The following is a 24,147-nucleotide window of genomic DNA, read 5'->3' as shown; positions in this document are numbered from 1 at the left end:
GATTTAGCATGGCAATGAGAAATCATATCTCTCTACAATGCTGTAGATACAGTAAATAAATCCTTGAGAAATCCGTGAGGAGTGACTGGTCTAAAGGCTTTGAACTGCATCTGTATCACTCCTTAGCCAAGCTAGCCGGCCAGCTCGTCGGTCTGTCTCTCCTGTTCTTCTCATTATGTCATATGGTATGTAAACTAAATTTCCAAAGTCCTGAACAGTGTTGTGTAAGGATATATAACTAATCTAAGGGATAACAGCAACAGACCAGATTCACCAGGATGGTCTTGCTGCTTTGTGTCATGATGGCAGCAAAAAGCAGCTGCAAATCCAACTACTGCAGAAAACTTACAGCTGCTTCGCTGTGTCAGAGAGATGCAAAACAGCAACAGCTCACTGATGGATCCTTCATATAATCACCAAATAAAATTTTCTATCATAAATATAATGATTTAAGGTAATCTTTTGAATAATTCTGGATCCTAAAAAGAAAAAAAAATTATATATATATATATATATATAAAGGCTGCTGTTTCTGTTATGACCATTTACACATGGAAATTCTTTGGAGAATCTCAAATAATAAGAAATGCTATATAGCATAGTCAATCTCACAACCACTTTGAGGTTGCACTGAGAATTACAGATGAAATGAGAATAAAAAAAAATTGTAATTTAAATGAAGTTTTGTGGGAGGCTTTCACTGACAAAATAAAGTTACAAAGGGCAAGGGAAGGGAAAAGAAGAGTATAATTCTATTTTCCTAGCAAATACAAATGCATTTACAATTTTGAAAATATTTCCTTTGGAATTATTCTTTTTATTTTTTAACTAACAACACAACCAAACAAAACCAAAAGATAACTTACAAAGAAAACATACGGGAAAAAGTATTAAAGCTCATGAAATGGCATTTCTCTGCATTATCATCTGTCTTATTTACTGATCATAGATGCACATGAATGTTCTTTTCCCTCCTCTCTACATTTTATGATTCACATTGACATTTTGGAAACATGAATTTTCTGACACTTCTCTTGTGGCACTTGTTATGAGTATGGTGTCTCATAAATTTGTGCTAGTGTTGAAGGTGGCACCTCATGACTATGTTCAGATTTTACATTTATGTGTGACAGCAACAAATGATTAATTCAGAAGAAAATCTTGCTTTGCAGTAGAATTTTGTTTTTCATATCTTATTTCAAATTAAGCATTGAAACCATTTTATTATTTACATCTAAGTAACAATATGGATATACATAATTTTGTGATGATAACTTATTTATCATAGTTTCCATTGGAAAGTAGAAACATTTAGAGAATTCTTTACAGACAGAAAAGACACTTATGCATCTTCAGGCTGTGAAGTTGTGTTAAAGAGTACACATCAGACTATTACAATTCATATTTTTTGCTAACTTTTCCCAGCTGAAGGCTGTATGATATAATGGTAGAAATGTAATTTTGGTGCCAAAGACTTACTAATCAAAGTTTTAGTCTCAATACAGTAATATCGTATAGTTATGCTTTACAATTAAATAAACCAAGAACAAGTATTAACTGTTTAAAAGTTGTGGATTTGGTGAAGTTTTTTTGTTTGCTTCATTAGCATACTTTATTTATTAGAATTCAGTAGATGTGTTACTGTCCAGCCTTAGGTACAACAACATAATTAATAATATCACAACTTTTAACATTGTCTTAAAATACAAAAACTATTGGATTTTGAAGGGATTGTCTAAAGAGTTAGAGTCAACAAGGCTCAGACATCCATGTAGGCATGGAGGATTTCTAGGAGAGAATACAGGTGTGTTTCTCTGAGAAAGCTGATCTTAAATATCTCTCAAATCTACCTCACTCAGCTAGGTTGCCACGCTCAGTTTGTCTGAACAAAGAAGTTATGTTAAAACAGAATTAAGGTACAGCTAGGTCTTCTGGATGTTAATCCTTTTTGTAGCATATTCACACTGCTTGCTGAAAAACTTAAGCATGGGACTGCTTTCTTGTTGTCACCTTATTGTAAATCTTCCATACCTTCTCAGTGATTTCTCATGGGTATCTCCTCACAGCAGTGACTTCAACTTCTTCTTCACAGCACAAACAACAAACACCAACTCCCTCCTCATCCAGCTACCCCACTATTTTGTAGGACTCGTCTTCTTATTGGTCACAGCTGTGGCCTATTAAGGGCAGGCCTGTTCCTAATCTTTGGTGATTAGTACAGCTGCAACTGCTCAGGTGTGAGACTGCCTTCTGCACTATCTTTATTTTCTTACATTCTATCCCTCCACACTTTCTCCACTCTTAACTCTTCTATTGCCATTCCTCAAAGCTGCACTAAAAGGAGAAATTAGGCAGATTCTGGTGGAGGATCCAGAAGCCCATAGGTGACATTGCCTTTGCTGGGTTCTCAGTGAGTCAGAACAACTCTCCTTCAGTTGTGGAGATGTCTCTGGTCACCTGGGAAGCCAGCAGAATACTCAATTTCTTTAGCACTCATGAATCTAGTGTATATATTCATGGAAACTGGTGATTGGTCCCAAGGCTCATCATTTTCTTGGTTTTACATAGGTTTGTAATCTCCTGGTCTGTCAGAAGCAAGCCATAAAGTAATGTTTGATGGCAATCTGTGAGCTGAAACAACAGAGCTCTTTCTTTTTTTTGCCAAACAACATGGCAGTCACCTCTAAGATTTCTTCACAAAAGAATGTTCTAGTTGATATAATTCCGGATTACACTCAATTTATCACAATCTGCCAGCAGAAAAATATAATGACTTGCTATTTTTTGAACCTTTTCAAGAAAGGAAAATGAAAAATAATACTGTGAAAGTTGAGTGACCTTAACAAATGCAAACAAGGTTATGTTAAAATTCAAAGATGAAGAGCCGCGTAAATTTGTGGATATTTGATCTGCAATGAAGTCTGTTCCTCTGTTGTAGCATAGAAAATACAGCCTCTTCTCCAGTGTGAAAAGTTTTAGTGAAAATCATGCTTTCAAAAAAGTCATGAAAGATCTATAGAAAGCTAAATTCCACTTCCTCAGAATAAGAAGTGTGAGGATCCGAGCAATATACCTTACAATGACTTTTAACTCCATTCTCCTTAGTTAAGCGCATAAATATTTACAGGATCAAGTCAGTAAGATTTGCTTTTAGTATTTGTTGTCATTTTGGGGTATGAAAATGCTGAGTGCAAATTAATGCATGTTTTACAGATGGATAATGATGTGCAAGTTAACTGTTTTTCTATACCTGGTGCACACAATGAATGCAAGTTAACTGTTTTTCTATACCTGGTGCATACAATGAAAGTTAGTTTGATCAAAATTTTTGCAGCTTCATTGTCTTATTTATGTTGGAGCTTCCTTAAGAATATGGTAATACTTGTGGCTGGGCAACATAAAAAATGGTAATGAAAAAGGACAACTATTTTATAAAGATATTCAAAATGTGGACACAGTTTTAGCTTAATTTGTTGAAATACAGTCGGGCAGTATAAAATAATCCATGTCAGCATCCAGCTGTGAGTGATAAAAATGCCTGAATAATCGTTCCCTGGGCTCAGTTTCATAATGTTATAATAATTAACACAAAAGAACTTCAAAACAAATGCAATTGTGCTACACTTATTAGCAGGAGGCCATTGTGTGTATTCTCAGGGGTTTTATTTGAATAGTATTAGTGTATCCATATCCATGACGGCTCTCACTGGGATAAAAAAATTTCTCTCCTTGAAAACGTTTGCAAAGAGAATTCAGATTTGATTTTTAAATTTGTTTTAAATCAGCTGAATCTAAGATTTCAGATGATTAAAGAAATAAAAAATAATAGTTCATCTAATTCTCTGTCTACAGAAGTTCATAACATTTAAAACTATAAGTTTTTCTTCAAGTTTTTATATTTTTAATCCTCTGTATGTGGTTGAATATTTTACTGTACTCTTGAAAACTTTAAGAAATATTCTCCCTGATGTTTGCATAACAACAATGTGGATTATAGACTTTGTGAACAATTTATATAGTTATTTAGTACAACCTTGAATGTTTCTATAGAAACATTATTAAGGCTTGGAGATGGACAAGATTGCAACAGCAAATGCTCAGCTTCATTAAAAAAGAAATATTATGTAGTAGAATTACTGGAGAAGGCATGTCCTAAAGTAAGTGTTGACAATAATAAAAGCCAACTTTCATATGAATAAATCCAACATCACTGTGTGGTTGACAAACATCACTGAACTGATATATGTGTTAATTTGCTTTGAGATACATACTTGATTTTAAATAATAGCAAGAATAAATATTTTAAAGTCTTTATAAACAAGAATATAATTGTTTGTAATTATCTGGCATAATAGATTCCAATGAGGAGGAGTTTTATTATAAAAGGTTAACTAAGTGTAATCTATTATTAATGTCAATAACTGCAAATGACTAGAAATGTTTGAAACTATATCTGCTCAGGTTGGTAGTGGTTGTCAAAGGGTTATGTAACATATTAAAGCTGCTACAGTTAAACATCCTGAATTTTTATCTTTCAACAATAACATTAACTCTTTTTCCTCCATAGTACTGTGTGAATACTGCCTTACCTGTCAAAATGAGTAGATTAGAATTTTATTGTCAATGACATACTGCATATAGCCTGAGGCTAAAATATCAAAGTTCTGCAAAACAAGTCTGTTCGAGGGAAGAATCCTGAAAATGACAATGCATATATTTGCTTGAATTCATGAGACCACTGTAAATAAGCAGTAATGGTGAATTACAGAGTTAGCACATTTCCACACTAATAGGAGAGAACACTGAGTTCAGAAAGTTGGAGTGGCTTATTTTTTTTACTTGTTTCTTTTAATGACTGGAAGAACACTCATAAGCTGCACTTCTAAAAGTCAAGCTAAATGTAGGTGTCTGGGGTTTTTTTGATTTGTTTTTTTGATTTTGATTTATGGGACACCCTCAAGATTAATAATATGAAATGCTGATAATTGTTACTCATATTTTCAAAGTTCATAGAGGGACCAATACAACAACAGAATCTTTAGAAACAGGATATCTAAAACACTGAAGTTGTTACATTATGATGAGCTGTTACATTATGATGAGGGTGTTTTATAATAGTCTTCAATGGAGTTGTAGATTGGAACATAATAGCTTTGTGCTAGAAATAAGCATAAAATAGAACAATTCTCTGGAAGAGTCTTGTACTTGCCACATTCACTAATTTGTCACCATTAGCTCCCTTTATTGATGATGAGGATAGATTTTTTCCTTGTGGTTTAAGTGCTTGAAAAAATGAGATTTCCAGGTAATTCACCAGGTCAGCATGGAACAAAAGGGATATGTGATAGTTGATGTCTTTAGAATCCCAAGCTGCCAAGCTCAAATTTAACATCTTCTTTCATTTATCAAGGAAGATTATTTTAGTGAAAAATGCACAAAATTACCAGTGTAGGTAGGCAGGTGGGACCACAGATATAAAATCTCCTTAAAGCTGGGACCTCTAAATGGAGGTGCAGCACCGTGACACTGTCTTGCTTCCGGTTGACCACTGTACATAAAATGTTTGACTAGCACAGTCAGAACTTTCAAGTCTGTGCTGTATTGTGCTTATGGAAATATGGCTTGTTAACTTTTGTCTTCCGTAGCTTTCTGTCTCTTTCTAACTGAAAATTCATTCTGAGTTCAGCACAAATATATGCCTGGATGGTAACACCATTTCCATTTGTCCTTCCTGTGGCAGTTTGTAATACTTCTGAGGAATGGAGTGGCTGGGTTGAGGGACTGAGTCCCTTGCCCAGGGTAGAGCATGACTTTCAATGAGAACAGACACTCCTTTATTTCCAGCAGTGGCAGCCTAGCTGTACAAGCAGCAGCAGATCCTCCTTCCCCAGGAAAGCCTTGACTCTTATGGAAGCAGTTGTATCTTTTCAGCCATCCTGCAAAACCACTGCCTCTTTCTGTTTTTCCCTCAGCAGCTCTCCTGCAGTGCCTGGCATGTCTCTGAGTTGGAAGGGGAGGTAGCAAACCAGGGTGGGCCAAGGCATATTTGCTGCAGCCAAGTACAACAGGTTTCATCTGGGTGCTGAGAATAAAAAAGTGGTGGCACTTTCATCCTGTCCCTCTCCCTTCTCACCCTCCTGCCAATTTCATCAGATGATTCAATAGTTGCCTTCTGATCTTGCTCTTTTTTCTCTCTCCTCAAGACTAATACCATTGGTAAAATTCAGCACCTACTTTCAGGCAGAAATATTTTCTTGTGACAATAGCTGTGATTATGGTACAGGGTTCAGAACTCACTGTTCATGCTCATTTCATTGGCAGAATAAAATTGAAAGCAGTTTAGTCCTAAATCCACAAATGTATGCAAATACCTAATACCTGCTTAATTTACTTGAAGTCAGATACTAAAATGCCTTTTGGAGTCTGGATCTTAGTATTTGCTTTCTTCTGTGCATGTGTGATTTTCTGTAATTACATTATAGGGGAAGTGGAGTTTCAAGATCTTTAGACAGCAGAATGAGGTATTTTGTGGTTGGCTTTGAATGCCAACGTTGTACTAATGCAGAGACTTTTATTCATATGATTAGGAATTCATAAGTTTACTTGATATCTCCACAGTCTGAATATACACAATATAATCACAGACAGAGTAAATGAAATGAAAACCTTAAGTGCCAATTTACTGGTAAGACTTTATTACCATAAAATTGATTAATGTTTACATTTAATGTGAAGTTTTGGTTCTTACTATTAAATTGGTTAGGGATGGTTTAAAGTTCCGATTAGCTCAATGAAAAATGTCAGTCAATTTTGCCTCAGAAATCTGAAATGGTAAACGTTTATGTGCTTTAATATGTGAGTATAATAACCAAAAAGATCACCACTGAGCTGCTGAGATAAGTTAAAGAGGATCAAATAAATATTATAAGAACAGAATCTTTTTATTCAATTGCGTCTTTACATTTTGAAGATAGACAATTACTCAATTTTGCATTGTTTAGATATTTCATAAGAAGCACTGATCCAATAATTACAGTTTCAGGTTTTTACTGACTCTGTTGAATCACATGGCTGCAGAGGAGTCTGATGTCAGGATCATCAACAGGAACATTGGAAAATAAATTGGTGATATGAGAGACATTTCAGAACAGGTACTATGCAACACTAGTTCTATTAAATTAATCCTCCAGTTTCCAATTGAAGAATTCATACACTTCTCAAAAAGACTGGGAGATAAACCACATGGAACCTCTTTTCAGGCCGCTTTTCTCTCACTCCCATACCTCCTGTCTTTACACTGATCAGCATGGAGGACAGATAGATTGATCTTATTTTCTTTGTTCACACTTTCCACAATTTTAGAGACTCCTAAGACTTTGAAGGCCTAAGGTAGGCTTTAGAATTAACTCACAGGAAAAGAGGATTAGGCAAGGACTGTCCCTGTAAGTCAAAACACCATATGCACAAAATTACTGAGGTTCAAATCTTTGTTAGATTACCCCAGAGATGCAATGTTTTGTTTGGCTGTGGTATGTGGTAGCATATGACTTCCATATTCTGTCAACCCATTTGGATTAAATCTCTGTCCTTTTTTCACTTACAATTGCAGTAGGCTGAATGGGATTCTCCATTTATCCTTTCCCTGTGTTTTGATCCAATTTACATATGTAGACATGTACTTGCCCGTCAAGACAGCACAAGAAGTTTGAGCAGCATGAAACTTTTTCACTCTCAAGTAAATTGGGCAGGGGGGCACTGGTGATAACATTTGCCTTTTAGATCTGTGATAAAAGCATGTTATTAACCCTATTTAAGTTTAATTTCAGGTGACTTTGGCCAACAGGACAATAATTGCTTTTGCATGCATTCTGGTGGTTATTTCACCCAAAACCAGACATCTGAATTAGTAAACAGACAGCAGCCACATTTCACAACAGAGATATTCCTGCTCTCAGCAGTTTAAGACACTAAAAAGATAGTGTCCTTTCTTTTTTGACTTCATTGATTGAGCTACTTTCAATTCATCATATCCTAATTATTTAATTTGGTAGACTAGGTGAATGGATGAATGTACCAATATTCATTAAGTCAGTTGGGAGTATAATACTTAGGACTATGGTCTAATTTGCTTACTTATGCTGACAAGAGGGCTATGGTGGGATGTCAAAACTGAGTGGACAAGACCTATATGAATGTGATTATGAGATTTCCAAATATGTACAGAAATGAGGAGGGAGTCCCTTGTATATGTAAATACCAAGAAATGTGAAATAGGTGGAATTACACTGGAATACCGTAGTGAGAGACAGAAGCCAAGGACAAATTTTGGGGTGGCTGGATGGACTTGGAGCAGAAAAAGCTGTGTGTTCTCTGGTTCTCTGAACCCTAACCCTAACCAGAGTAGAATCTCAGTGCTATACTTGAGCTCCCCATCACCTTGGGTGGCCCAGATCAGATAAGTCTTGAGTCAGCCATGTAGATGCTGTGATCCTATTGGCATGCCTTTTCCAGTAGCAGTATCCCAGGAGCTGTAGGCTCTTTGGCTACCTGAACCCCCACCTAACCCTAATGAGATACTGTTGAGCTGCCAGTCTCCATGGGTGTCCTAGATTTGAAAGCTGTGAAGGCAGCAATGTTAGTGCCATGAAATGACACACTGGGCATACATTTTCCAGCCCCAGTTTCCCTGGGACTGTGGATTTTATGGCTGTCAAAACCATTACCCTTACCATAAATAAGTCTAGGTTCTGTTCCATATTCCCTACCACCAGAGGTGTTCCAGATTAGAAAGATGTGGATGCAGCAGTGTTGGTGTCCTTTCGCTACTTTTCTGCATGTGTATTCCAGCCTTACAGTTGCTGGAGGTGTAGGCTTAATGACCCTCTGAACCCTAAATAATCCTAACCACAATGGAATTATGACACTGCGGGTGAGGTTCCCACTACAGTGAGTGGCCTAGAATGAAAAAATATGGATGCAGCAATGTTGGTGCCCTTGCTGTGATTCTTGTGGCGTGCCCTTTCTAGTGCTAGTGTTCCTGCAGCTGTAGGCTCTGTGGCTAGCTGAACCCTAACTCTGACCCTAATGGGATCTTGAGGTTGCTGTTAAGTTCCCAGTTTCCTAGGGTGCTCTAGATTTGAAAGGTGTTGTTGCCCTAAATTGATGCACTGGGCACATTTTCCAACCCCAGTATCCCTGGGAATATGAGCTTTCTGGCTGGCAGTATTGTTAGAGTTCAGTGAATATTTCTGAAGCACAAGGAATGCTTTTTAATATTCCTTGTTTCTCTAAATGCCAAATACACAGTGTAATACCAGTGTCTATTCTGGAAGACAGTCTTAAGCTCAAAATTTTTTCTTCATGACATGGCTTTCTATGTGTAAGGCAGAACAAAATAGGGTGTAAAGTACCTCCTATTCTGAGTTCATTATATTGCAGTGATGTGTAAAGCTCTGTTTAATTATGAGTAACTCATGAGCTAAGCTATTTAAAGTGGACTGATTTGGTTCAGGAAATGCTAGTAAAGTTAAAACTGAAACAGAAAAAATACCTTAAACAAAGCAAAACCAACAATACCCAATTAATCAAACAAAAAAAAAAAAAAAAAAAAAACAAGCCCAAAAAACCCAACCAAACAAACGAAAACCAAAAAGAAACCCTAATCCACAGTGCTGGGACCTTTGTAGCAGCCAAGCTGATGTTTTCTTCTGGCCCTAAAAACTCCCTAATTGTATGTATACATTAGGGATGGTCTTGGAGTTCTCCCATCAGATGGACCACAATGTGGAAGCACTGCTGTAGATGTGCTGTGAAGGTATTAACTAAGTTTTAGATGCTGTAGGTCTCTGTGTCCTGCAGGAAAGAAAATGCAAAGCATGCCAAGGAAATTCCAACAGAATGAAATGGGAAATGAAAGTCTGGAGTACCTTATAATGGCTAAAGAAATCAAATTTTTAGGCTTCTGAATGGAGATATAACATGAGACATCTGTATTGCTTTCTGAATATTTTAAAGTTATTACTTAACAGTGACTATTATTGCTCACAGTATGGTTAAAATTCATCTGTGATGTTTAATAGGATTGTTTATACTGAAGATCTACTATCTAGATCTACTATCAACTCTCTTGCTGATAAAAATTAGACTTTGGAAAGTGAGTTAAAAATTAGTATTATACCCTAAAGACATATCTTCTGATTTTTGTCTTAAATTTTCAAAGATCTTATGATACACCTGATTTTGTAACTATGAGCTTGTATTCACTTGCCTTCCTCTTCCTTTTTACTAGGTCACCTTTTTTAATATCTTTTTGGCAGAGGTTTAAAATTTTCACAGTCGCATTCAATTGCATTACACTTCCTTGATAAATAGAAATAAATGAAATAGTATTTGTCTTAATTTTTTTTGTTCTGAAAAATATTTAACAAAATGTGAAGCAACATAAGATTCTGTATCAATTTTGTTAAATTAAAAATGTAATTGATCAACTCCTTGTCATGCAATATTGAATGTGGTAAACAGCTGAGGCTAGAATAGGAAACTGCAAATAAAGCTTTTTGAAAAACACACAAAAATACATCAAATAAAACTAATTAGTATTTCTTTCCTAAAACTGAAAGCAAGTGCTTGAGATATCATAAAATAAATTCTATAAAAATTATTGCAAGTTCCTATACAAGCCAGGTCATTATTTGAATATATTTTGGGGGAAAATACCTAATCACATATTATCCTAAGTTTTAATTATAGCATGCAGACACATACACATCTATCTAATGAGCACATAGAAAGGTTTGGCTAGAAAGGGACCTTTAAAGGCCATCTAGTCCCTAGAGCAGGGACATCTTCCACTAGGCCAGGTTGTGCAGAGCCTCACCCCAATCTGACTTTGAAAGTTTCCAAGGGCTGTGAATCTACCACTTCTCTGGGAAAACCGTTCCAGTGTTTCACCACCCACATTGCAAAAAAACTGTCTTCCTTACATCTAATCTAAACTGACTCTCTTTTAGTTTAAAGCCATTACATCCTGCTCTGTTGCAACAGGTCCTGCCAAAAAGTTTGTCTCCATCTTTCTTGAAGACTCCCTTTAGGTACTAGAAGGCATCTCTATAATGAATCTTCAAGATCTTCAATCACAACCATAGATGAAGGGGAATAATTCTACTTTCTTATAGAACTCTTTCAAATGCTGGAAGGCTGCTATAAAATCTCCCTAAAACTCTTCTCCAGTTTGAACAACCCCAACTGTCTCAACCTGCCTTCATGGGAGAGATGTTCCATTCCCCTGATCATGACTGTAGCCCTGCTCCAGACAGTGTCCAAAAGGTCCACGTCCTTTCTGTGATGAGGATTTTTTGCTGAATGCAGTGCCCCAGGTGGGGTCTCACAAGAACAGAGCTGAAGGGCAGAACCCCCTCCCTTGAACTCCTAGTTCTGCTCCTTTTGTTGCAGCCTAGGATTAATTAATTCATCTTGTTTATTTATTTTAAGTAAGTTTTACTTACAAGGTTTTCCTGAATTGGCACACTGAATGGTGGGGTTTAAAAAAAAGATTCATTTAATTGATTTTAGAAACAACTGAGAAATATTTTTTAAGTTGTCAGCAGTAGTAGCTGCTGTTTATTAAAAGTCTTTTAAGCCATGATATTTCAAATATGTAATGCAACAATAGTGATTTGTTACATTCTAGCTTTCATCTGTGGAAGATGTCAGGAATTTTAAAAAATAATACATGGGGTTTTTTTTTTTTCTTTGGTTGGGGGGTGTTTTTTCTGGGTTTTTTGTTTGTTTGGTTTTTTGTTTGTTTGGTTTGTTTTGTTTTGTTGGGTTTTTTTATGGTAAAAAGACTTTAGAAGAAATGAATTTGGCCTGACTAGAGCTCAATTTCTGATTTCTAGAGCTATTCTATTATTCTGAAGTATTGAGGCTATGATTTATTTTAATTAACTCTTATGACTAATTTTCAGGAAATCTGAAAGGATAGACAAAAGAATCTACAAATATTTGTAAGATTTTTTTTAAATTTTCCAATTCAATAAAAAATGAAAATAATACATTTTTATAGATTTGGAAGGAAAGGAAATTTTTAAAAGCTGCTCGCTTTAAAATGATTTGGCAAACTAAGTTAGCTTTTTGCCTAGATTAAAACACAACATTTTTCCAAACAGCGTTAAAATCATAATATAAAAGCAAATCTTTAATAGCCTTAGAGGTGCACAATATGGTAATATGCACACATGATATACCATATTTCTACAATTTTTAAAAAGTTAATTAGTATATGTATCAAATATTGTCCAATTAGTTGAGCAGATGGTAAGGTAATTTTCCCCGGATTTCTGCCCCATCGGAGCCCTCCCCTCTGATCTCTTAGCCCTATACTTTATTATGTTTACAATGTATCCTGCAACACAAAGTTTCCTTGCTAGACTAAAGGCAAGACTAAACAAAGTTTCAAGAACTGATTAGCTAGGGTTTGTTAAAATATGGGAAAAGGGAGGAAAAGTACAACAAGTTGTAACTATGTATTAACAGTCTAAAAAGCTGCAAGTATATGAAAAATATATAAAAAAACTAAAACTCTTTAAGCATCAATTGGGTAAATTTTATAATTTCATATTTGTTTCATCTTAAATTTTCATGGAAGAATAAAGACATTACTTTTTGTCCTAGCTATTTGCAAATAATCACACACCTTAAAGATTTTCATAACAAATATGGTGTTTTCAAGCAGAACTTGCTAGGGGAAGACATTTGTACTTTTATCAAAATTTTATTGGTCTAAATTATCCTTCAGTATTCTCATATGATCTATTGAAGAAAGCTTTTACAGGTATGATGCTTCTGTCAAGATAATAAAGACTTGGACATTTTTCCTTGCTTATATAATTTTAGGGACAAAGATTTTACAGTACCATGTGTAGGGAGAGTGGATTTACACTGCAGATGGAGGATGCAATGTAGGATAAAGCAGTTACAGCAGCAGGCTTGTTTAAACCAGTTTCTTGCACAGCTGTTTCTGGGTTGGTACAGACAAATTTGATTTTAAGGCTCAGTTCAAGCTCAAGAGCCATACTCTATGCTTTTTCTGCCAGGTTAAGACTTGCTTGATTTAAAGACATAATGTGGAGGAATCTCTGTAGGCAGAATCTTGGCAAGAGTCTCAGACAGACACCATGTAGGAAGGAAATAAGGGCCTGTATAAATACAGTCTGGCTGTAGAGGACTAAGGAGGTTCATTAAAGAAAATAATTATGGAATTTTTTTTTTGTTAATTTAATAACAAGAAAAATTAGAAGAGATCATTTGAGATAAAAACTAAAATATGATAAAATGCTGAGATGTTAGAACCTCAATCTATACATCAGTGTTCCATGATGCCAGAAGCGCTCTTTGTGTGCTTATTATGTCACAATTCACTAGCTCAACTTTTTGGGGTAGGATTGACTCTGATGAGTGCAGTGGAGCACAAAATGTAGTCTAACCAGGATCTTCAACTCACAGAAACAAGAGGAAACATATGGGATCACTGAGCTGACACTGCAGCTCATTGCATGTTTTTTTTTTCAACGTTCTGCAAAGGAATATTTTTAAAAGCACATCTCGTTTACTGACCAGAATGACCTCACAGGTGTTACTTTCAGGTGGTCCCTTTTGGAAGACACAGGAAAGTACATTTGTTTTCTTTATCTTATGATAACTTCTGGGAGGATATTTCAGAGATATGTTTGGTCTAACATATGAGACACTGTAGTTTTTTGATCTCTCTTGAATCAGATTAGAGTAAAAGCAAACAAACGTGGGCAATTCCTCTTTAAACCTTTTCCAAGAATTTACCATTCCAGTGGTTCCCTTCTAGCATTAAGCAAGATATATAAACACTTTGATGGCTTGATTTCTTTTTAATTAAAGTTTAATTATCTGCCATTCAGTTGCTAGAGATGAAAGTACATATGTAGAGCTTTTAGGATGTTCATGTACAAAGGTTTGAGGAAAGAGTATGCCCACATAGCCATTAAGGGAAAGCACTCAAAGAGCAGGAAAGCAAACTGTAGAATCAGAAAAAGAGGCAGTGGTGGCCAGCTTGACAATGTAAGAAAAACACTTAAACCTGAGTACACAAGGAAGATAAAAACAAACAGCAAATAGTCAAGGTTTTGAGGGCAGCACAACCAACATAACTGTAGTGCTGTATTGCTGTGGATAGGAGCAGAATGCTCTCCAGAGAAAGAGAAGATTTTTGAACTAGCAGAAGAAAATATTATTTTGGCTGCTATCTTTGATATGAAAGATTTGAAAACAGTATAAGAAAGCAGAGGGAGAGACTAAGAATATAGATGAAGCCATCTTTAATCTTTGGTCCTTTATTTTTTCTTATTTTTTCCAGTCTTGTGGATGAATAGCCAACATATTTGACTGAGGTCTTCCTATTCAGGAGAAGAAACCATAAGACTTTCTTGAAAAAAGGACAACTTTTTATGCTAAAAGATTACTGAGATTTTGCTGCTTGGGAAACATAACTTTATGATTTCGTAAACAGACTTAATAAATATTAAAAGAAAAGAAACAACAATGTGCATCTTAAACTAAACAGAAAGCAGTGGAAAATTATAGAGAATAACTATTATTTGTTTCTGGAGTTTTTTTTCTGCAGTGTAAATAAAATCATGTTCAAAAATAGGTTCTGAATACAGTGTGTTGACCAGGGGAATGTGGCACAAATACTGTGATGTATTTATGATCATGTTTTCATAAATTGGTTTCAATTTTTTTGTTTTCAAGTTTTAAAATTATTTCATATTTTTTATCACATATATGAAATTTCATATTTTTATCACATATTCTAACATATATATATGATACCAAAATATATGTGATATGAGAGATATATATATCATATAATCAAAAAAATTTCAAAATATTTTCAAATTTTAAAATAAACCAATATTTAAGTGACATAAATATTTTTAGCAATTATGCCAGCTAGAAACTGCATTCTGGTCAGCTTAGAGGAAAAAAAAAATCTGCATTGATTTAATTGCAGAACAGTTGTGAACCAGGTGTGTAAATTCAAAGTCTGCAGGTAAAGTACTTCCAGTAATAGAGGAATTATAAAAAATAAGAATGGAAAAATCTTAAGTTAAAGTATCATATTATTCAAGGTAGAACAGAAATGAAGTTCTAGTGTTTTGTTGCCCAGACCAGCATCATAGACCTTCATGGACAATCTAGGCATCCTGGGAGCATGGCAGACTGCCAGACCTGATCAGTCCTGCTTCTTAATCTGTCATAGCACAAAAAGTCATACCACTCCCTATTCCAAAGTAAGCCTTTTTACACAAATCTTTGTTCTCTGATGCATACAGTAACACACAGAATAAATGTGTCATAAGAGAGGGTGGCTTGGCTAGAAAAGCCGAGTGGTGCCTGAGACAGAATACAGCTAATCTCTACAAATACATCCTCTGCATAAAGAAGCAGGAAGGAAAATTACTCTGCTAAATAGCAGACAGTGCTGGCATAGGAAAAAAATTATTTACTGGTGGGAAAACTCTGCTTGAGAACATTGATAGCATTGGACGTATTTGAATTATTTGAAGCATTGGTGAAACAAGAATCACAACTAACTTTTGCAGCATACTTTATTACCAGTGAAAGACAGCAAGCTTAATTCTGTCCTCTAAATCTATACCATTTTTTCTAAAAAATTCTCAAACAAATCTTATATTGAGATAGCTTGTTATTTCATTTAATTTTGTTCTGTTCCTACTCCTAAAATCCCTTTCTCAGTCTCTGCCCTTTCCATAATGCTTTATTTATAATCTGTTTCAGGAAGACACTGATTTGTAACAAGGAAAATTTATACACTGGGAGTCAGGTTTGGACTCCAGTGAATAGCAATAAATACTGTCTATAGAAAGAGGAAGGAGAAGACAGATTGCATTAGGTATTACAGCATAGGTCATTTAATGCCTAAGAAATCAGTAATATGATTTTGAGAACTGTAGGACTGACTGTGGCTGGATGCCAGACACCCAGCAAAGCCTCTCTATCATTCTACTCCACAGCTAGACAGAGAAAAGACTATATTATGAAGGGTTTGTGAGTTGAAGTAAGGACAGAGAGAGATCATTCACCAAATACTGCCACAGGCAAAACAAACTCAAATTAGAGATATTAAATGAATTTATCACTAAAAAAATCATAGGCTAACAAGAAGTAAAATAAGTTTTCAAAAACACCTTACCCCCACCCTTCCCTCCTTCCCAGCTCTACCTCCTAGCCCTCAGTGGTGCAGGAGATGGGGAATAGGGGTTACGGTCAGTTCACCACATGTTTCTGCCATTGCTTGGGGAGAGGAGTCCTTCCCCTGCTCCAACATGGACACCCTTCCATGCAGTGGACTCCTTCAAGAACAGGCTGCTCCTGTGTGGTCCCACACAGGGTTGGAAGACCTACCAGGAAATCTGCTCCAGTGTGAATTTCTGTCTCCACAGATCACAGGTCTCTGCCAGGACCTTGCTCCACTGTGGATTTCCCATGGATTCCCAGCCTCTTCTCAGGCAACCACGTGCTCCAGTGTGGTTCTACTACATAGGCTGCAGGTGGATTTCTGCATCCCTGTGGTTTCCTATGGGCTGCAGGGGAACAAACTTCTTCACCATGGTCTTCACCATGTACTGTCAAGGAACCTCAGCCCAGGCACTTGGAGCACCTCCTCCCTGTCCTTCTCCACTGACTGCAGAGCGGGGTCATCTCACGTTCTTACCCTCTCTTCTCTGGCCAGAAATATGTCTTCAAAATAGCTTTTATTTTTTTCTTAAATATGTCATCACAGAGGAATTGCAAGAATTTTTGATTGACCCAGCCTTGACCAGCAGCACATCTGTCTTGGAGCTGGCTGACATTGGACATGGCTCTGCTGGATATGGAGGAAGTTTCTGACAGCTTCTCACAAAAAACACCTCTGTAGCCCCTGGCTACCAAAACCTGGCCATGCAAACCCAGTACAAGAATAAATAGGATTTGTAGCACAAGAAAGGGCTAGAGAATAAAACTATAATTTAGGAGGAAATCCAGAGATTTGGTGACTAATTTTCAGTCCTCCTGTTTGCAGCTCATCTTTGACAGAAGTTTAGATTAAGTCAAATGATGCCATTCCTTTCAGAAGATTATTTACCTTAGAATTTCACCCCAAATCAGTCTGAAACTGTTATCCTGTTGATGCTATCATTTACCTACTGTGTGTGCAGAAATATTGTCCTATTTGATTTTAGCAAATTTGGTCAGTGAACTAAAGTTATGACACTTGTCTAAACAAAGCAACTGTCAGCTCATATCACAAGCTCCTTCTAAATAAAGACCTGCACAGCTCCAAAATTTGTTTTTCTTTAATGAATCCAAGCCTTTCCACTGACATTATTCATTCTTTCTAAAAACACTGGAAAATGCAATGCATTACTCAGCTGTGACCCAGCATGTCCTGAGGTGCATATTTAATTGATGTAAATAAATGAGATTCTAGTCTATCCAAATGCTGATGTTTTGATTTAATAGAAACATTGTTTACCTTAAAAGTTGTCATTACTGCAATGATTATTTTCCCTGGAGGCTCTGATGATAATCTGGAGGACAACTGCTAGAAGCCTCTTGGTATCTGCAGATTCATTGGGCAATTAAACTATTTAATTATGGAGTAAAAGGAGAAAATAGTTAACATGCTTGCCACTTTCTGTGGTTTACTCTAATATATATTTTCCCTTAAGTTGAAAGAAAGAGTTTTGAAAGTGCATTAGTTTCATGCTTGCACAAATGCAAAAATTTTTAGATAAAATTACAGTGTTAAACTCCAGTATTACTAGGTATGAAGTTAAAATCAACCAGATACTGGGAACTTGCTATTATTTCAAATTAAAATCAAGTAAAAATGTATATTTTGAAGTGCTCAGAGCTAGAATAACTGTTGTAGATATTTTCTTATGCTTTTGCTGTCACCTGTCCCTCTAGTTTTCTTCCTGGATATCAATCTTGAAAACCAATACGCATATAAATTCTATTTCCCTTCTTTCTGCCTTTAGGTGGTATCCAGTTTTATCAACAGGAATTCATTTTATAAAGGTCACTGACTTAATGAAATAGTTTTCAATGTTTATGCCCGTACCTTCCTTTGAAAAATAGATTTACCTTAACTAGGTATTCATCAATACAAATTAACTGGATATATTAAATGCCATATCATTGCATGGAAAAAAGAAATGAGAAATGTGCTGTTATTGCTCTGGGGGGAAAAAAAAGAAGAAGGAAAAAAAAAGCGATAATATACTGCATCCAAAAAAAAGGAAAAACTAAAATCTTTTATGGACTGGGCATCCAAAGACCCTAGCTTACTCCTGCTGGATGATCCTCCCTCTGGTTGTTGGAAGCTAAACAGTGGGATAGGTTTTGACAAAAATTCCATTTCTCTTTAAAATATATATGCCACATATATTTTAAAGATAATAATATTGAAAAATTTGAGGTAAATTATAGAAGAAAAAGGGTCATACCACCATCAATTTTCCCCACAATTAAATCCATCCTGGTGAGAATTGTGGGTGACACTAGGCTTCTAGTAAAAACATAAAATAGGAGATAAAAGGGAGTTGATTTCTGAAATCATTACCCATTCAGAAGTTGAAATTAGTTATTAGAAGTGCACGGTTGTTTCAGTATTTTTGAGAGTTTAGATAGGAAATAAAAACATAGACTAGTCAAGCTGTCATTTAAAAAAATCAAATGTGATCAAAAGAGCAAAAATTCTAGAGTTTCTTCTTCAAAGACTCTCTCTTAGTATTGAAGTACAATAGAGGAAATATAATCTTGATGATTAAAGTACATATCAGACCCAGCACAGGATGATAAAATCCATTATGAACAAATCTTTTGTTTCAAGTAATCTGTGAATATTTAATTCTTCCATATGGAATTAACTTTTTGTGTACCTCATATTTACAGCAAAATTAATGGTTTCTGCTTGTAAAAAGTATTATTAATGATGTTCGTGGCAAGATATCAGATTCTAATACTCTTCAATGAGGTTATTTAAGATATTCCATACAGGAAGGAAATAAAATTTAATATGAAATACACTTAATTTAAGATATTTTATATCGCATGAGATCTTTGATTTAGCAGAGTGATACCAAATATGCAAAGAATACAGTATAAATATAAGTTGCTCTTTATAAAATGCAGTAATTGCAATGTACAGTTCAATCTCAACACCAATGTGATTCACAGAAAGTTTGAAATTGGAAGGGTTCTCTGGAAGTCATCTGGTCTGAGCCCCTGTTTGAGCATAGACACTTAGAGGCAGGTGTCCAGGACCATGCCCAGGTAGCTTCTGAATATCTCTAAGGATGGAGAAGTCATAATTTCTCTGGGAAACCTGTGCCGGTGCTTAGTCACCCTTACAAAAGTGTTTCCCGATGTTCAGGACAAAGCTCTGGTATTTCAGTTTGTGCCCATTGCCTCTGTCCTCTTACTGGACATCAGTGAAAAGAATTTGCTCTGTCCTCTCTGCAACTTCTTTCAGTAATTTATGTATGTTAGTTAAGTCTTCTTTGAGCCTTCTCTTCTCAAGGCTAAGCAGTCCTTACTCTCTCCATCACCAGATGAGACTGATTGACAGGTGATTCCCTGGGGCCTTCCTGTTCTTGCCCTCCCTTAAGATATGAGGTGCTTTCCTCTAGTCTTTGAGCACTTCCTCCTGTTGCCAGGATTACTGAAAGTTACAAAGATTACTGAAAATGATCTGGCAATAACATCTGTCAGCTCCTTCAGCCCTCGTGGGAGCATCCCAGGGAGAGCCCATGGACTTCCCAGGCAACCAGTGACAGGACAAGAGGACACAGTCTTAAACTATGCCAGGAGTAGATTAGACTGAACATCAGGGAACAAGTTCTTCACAGAAATAGTGATTGGCCATTGGAATGGGCTGGCGAGGTAGGTGGTGGAGTTACTGTCCCTGGATGTGGCTAAAAAAAGACTGGACATGGCACTCAGTGCCATGGGTTAGTTGATAAAGTGATGTTAGGTGGTAAATTGGACTCAATGGTCTCAAAGCTCTTTTCCAAACTAGTAAATTCTGTGATTCCATTATTTAGGTATGTCCATTCCTAAACAACAGCAATCATATTTGCCTATATCGATTCACCCTTCATGCATTGGGGAGTTATTGGTCAGTCACAAAAGAAGGAAGTAGCTTCTATACGTTTGTAAAATATAAAATCTTTGATAGATGACAGTATTAAAAATTGCCAGATTATATGCTTTCAGAAAAAAAAAAAATTGCCAATAAGGGCTTTGCCACTTTGAAACTTGATGTTTCTGGAATAAAAGCTGTTTTTCCTCTTTGAAAATTCTTTATTTCTCTGGTTTGATTATAGTACTAAGAATTCGTTACCAGAGTAACAGAACAAGACAGCAGATATTTTTGCTGACTTTTACTAAAACGTGAAAACATTGCTAATGCACAGCAGTTGCTGAGATTTAAAACACATCTAATTTGCAGGTGATACAAAATGCTTTCAGCAAATTTAATACTATGAAGTTTATGTTACAAATCAGAGAGTAGTTCAAGTGAGAGAAACCCATGGAAAATGCATATAGATTAGAGATAAACTATTTATTTAATAAACCCTCATCACAAAAAGACCCCAACCAAACAAAAAAGAAAAAAGACGCAGGCACAACCCCAAAAACCTCCAAAGCCAGACCAACCAAAACTAAAAAAAACATCGAGGACAAATAAGCTTAATTTGTACTTAAGTTGAGAAATCAATTCCTTTGCATGTAGGGTGTGATCACAGCAGCAAGTAAGGAGATAACCAAGCATGAGATGTGCCTTTCTGTGGCATTCATTTTGCATAAATTTACTAGATCTTCTTAGATGGTTTTAATTGTTTTGACCCTAGGTCAAGAATGAGGAACTAGATAATTGTTCTGTGCTCATTTGCAGCTTGATTAGTCTAATGCCATGCAGCTGTGCATCACCATATAGGCTGAGATTTCTAACTGCTCCAATGGGTAGTATTAAGAGAAGCTAAACCTGAAAAAGAAGACTTATCTCTTGCCCTTCTATTACTGCTCACCCTAGAAAATTAAGCATAATCTGACCTGAAGATAATTAAGTAAAGAGATTTAAATGTATCATATACATTGAATCATTATCTCTTTTGCATATAATTTTTACACCTGACTTCATAATAATTACTGTCAATTCACCATGGTACAGAAGCAGACTCAAGTTTAAATTGATTTGGGTGTAGAAAAATGATCTTCCTGGAGGAGACTGAGTACTGCTAACTTTGACTTATGTTTTTGCCAGAAATATTGCATGTTGGTCACTCCACTTTGCACAGCTAAATTTTTGTTTTCACTTGGCCATATTGCTATTGTTGTGGAGCAAACATACTGACAAAACAGTTTGTTTATTTAACTCATGTGTAAAACAATTGGGTTTGGGTTGTCCAATTGGGTTGGGTTGTCCCAGTGGTAACTGAAATACATCTACGTTGGATACCAAGGATGTTAAAGGATTCTTAAAGTTTAAGTTGAGTAATTAATCTTTTGCCAAAACAAGACTAAAATTCCACTGGAGTTCTCTTCTTATAATATTGTAAACAACATAAGTTAATATAATATATTTGATTCTTCCTTATAAATCGCTGAAACTGTTTTATATTTCTAACTAAATTGTGCTTTACTGTACATTTATTACTCTTTATACTCTATACTCTTTTATGTATTACTAGCAAAATTTTAGCCATTTCCAGAACACAACAGACAAAAGCTGTTAGTTAAAGATCAGAAAAGGTTTATTTAACAGCCAAAAAAAAAATCTGTATTTTCATAGTCATATCTAAGTATCTAGTGTAAAAAGGAAATAAATGATCAAATCATTATTCTGCAGAAGTATTTTTTCCTTTACCTAGTTCTCTGTCAGTTCATAACCTGTAAAATATGTTCTGGTTCTAGAAAGATGTTTACATGTGTTTATGCACTTGCACAAGTAATATCATTTGGACTCCTGTGTTTAGAGTAAAATGAATGCAAAAAATACTTTTGGCTTGAGTTTAGTAAAAAATGTGAGAAAGTCACACTCTCCTGGCTGAAATGAAACTGGAGACTTTTGAAAAATAAGTAAATTGACGAAAAATTGCACAGCAAGATAAAGATTGATTGACTAATTTAAGTTTCCAAAAATTCAAATAAAAAAGTTCAGCGTCCTCTGCTTTAAAAAGATTATAACATACTGATGCTTATTTCTAATTTCCTTAGACTAGTGTAGACAAATCTATCTCACACAGTTGTACTTCTTACCTTCAATTTATAAAAAGACATTCAGAAAGACATTTTTAATGTAACTTTGCCTCTTGTTGCCTTTAATATCAGAATCATGTTTGGTTCTCACCTTGTGAGCATGCATGCATAGGTAGAGCAGGTTGTATAGTAACACCTTAGGAGCTCCAGGATACTTCGTGACCTCCAGCTGCTCGTCTAGGACAGCAAAACTTCCCTCAAGGTTTTACATCATATGTCAGTCTGGTGCAGATGTCTCAGATACTTGGATGTCTCTGATGGAATTATCCACCTCTGTTTAGGCTCCTGAAATCTCACCTGACAAATCTGAGCAGATGAAATCTTAGCTGCAGTGTGTGGACTCAGGATTCACACTGTATAACTGAATTTCCCTAACCAGGTCCACAAGATTTCAAGTGGGAAGTAAGTTGTCCAATTCTTCAGGTAGGCAGGAAAAGGACTTTTAATAATGAGAAACAGGACAGCAGATTAAATTTTGGACCAGGGGATAGGAAAGAATAAAAGATTCTGCAGCACGAGCCAAAAATCATCAACTGGTTATTAATATTGTTAGATGTGGAATTTAAAACAAATAGTGTAAATAGGAATGAATTAGCAAGATCTTTGGCATGGAAGGCAAAAATCTTGGCATAGGAAACCAATAAGATGAAAACTAATGACCTCTCAATTCCTTTTACCTTTTTTTTCCAAAAATAAGATTTTAAATATGAGGGGTTTTTTGCTTGTTTCTTTGTGTGTTTTTTTAAATTAAAAAAAAAATTCCACCAGGATTTTTCCTATGTTGCTAAATTGCACTTTTTCAGTATTTTGATGGAGATAATAGCTCATATGTTATATCTGAGCTATTAATATTTTATATATTTGGGCTATAAGAGTTATTTTATAAAAGATGCTAGTATTTCCTGAGTCTCAACCGTGTGTTTTGTACAGAGTTCTTGCCCAGAGGAGTCTAGATTCTAGTTGGGTTTAGACAAAACAATTTGAAGATCGAAGTAAAAGACCTAGTTGTAGCAGAAGCCTGGGGATCTGGAAATTTGCTCCATCAGTAACACAAATGCCTAGGGGCTGATTTAAAGACAAGAAAAAAAAGGGTTTATGAAAAGGTAGGTAGTTTACTCCACAAGGAGAAAAAAAAAAGGCAAGAAGTAGGGAAAAAAGGTTAAAATGTGCCAGCTCTACTGATTATTTCACATTTGCAACAACCACATTAATTCACAACAGTCTCCCATCAGCTGACCTGCTTAAATGCATGCTTGTTGAATTTTTCACCATTACATTTTCCATCATGTGTGGAAAAACATTTCTTTATTCTTCAGTTCTTCTTTGAAATCTCTTTAAAAGTTTATAGAAACCTTGACCACCTGTAGATAGAGGTGTGATAATGATTAATGTAGTGCTCCATGGTCTCTGTACTGCCTATAACATTCTTGCTATAGTCACGTGGTGTGCACATCTGGTTTCAGTAGCTATTGGTTGACTCTACCTCTTTAAGCCAACAATTTGTCATCTTTAAAAAGAAAAAAATGTGAATTTGTTAAATTATCACATAGTCTATCAAGTTTTCTACCCAACAAAGTACCAATAATAATCAAAACAGAAACTAAAACAAAATATTTTGGTGTGTACTTTTTCCCAGAAGAGAAACTAACAGGTAGCATTAAAATAAATTAAAAATCTAAGAATAAAAGTAAATCAAAAGAATAAAGCTGATTACTTTGCTGAAAAATAAGAGGAGTTTTGGGATTTTAAGACCTGAGGTGCAACTGAAAAATGGCAATAACATTT

Source organism: Molothrus ater, chromosome 2 (assembly GCF_012460135.2).
Source record: "Molothrus ater isolate BHLD 08-10-18 breed brown headed cowbird chromosome 2, BPBGC_Mater_1.1, whole genome shotgun sequence".
Taxonomy (NCBI): domain Eukaryota; kingdom Metazoa; phylum Chordata; class Aves; order Passeriformes; family Icteridae; genus Molothrus; species Molothrus ater.
The sequence above is the reverse complement of the archived record's forward strand: the minus strand, read 5'-3'. Positions refer to the sequence as shown.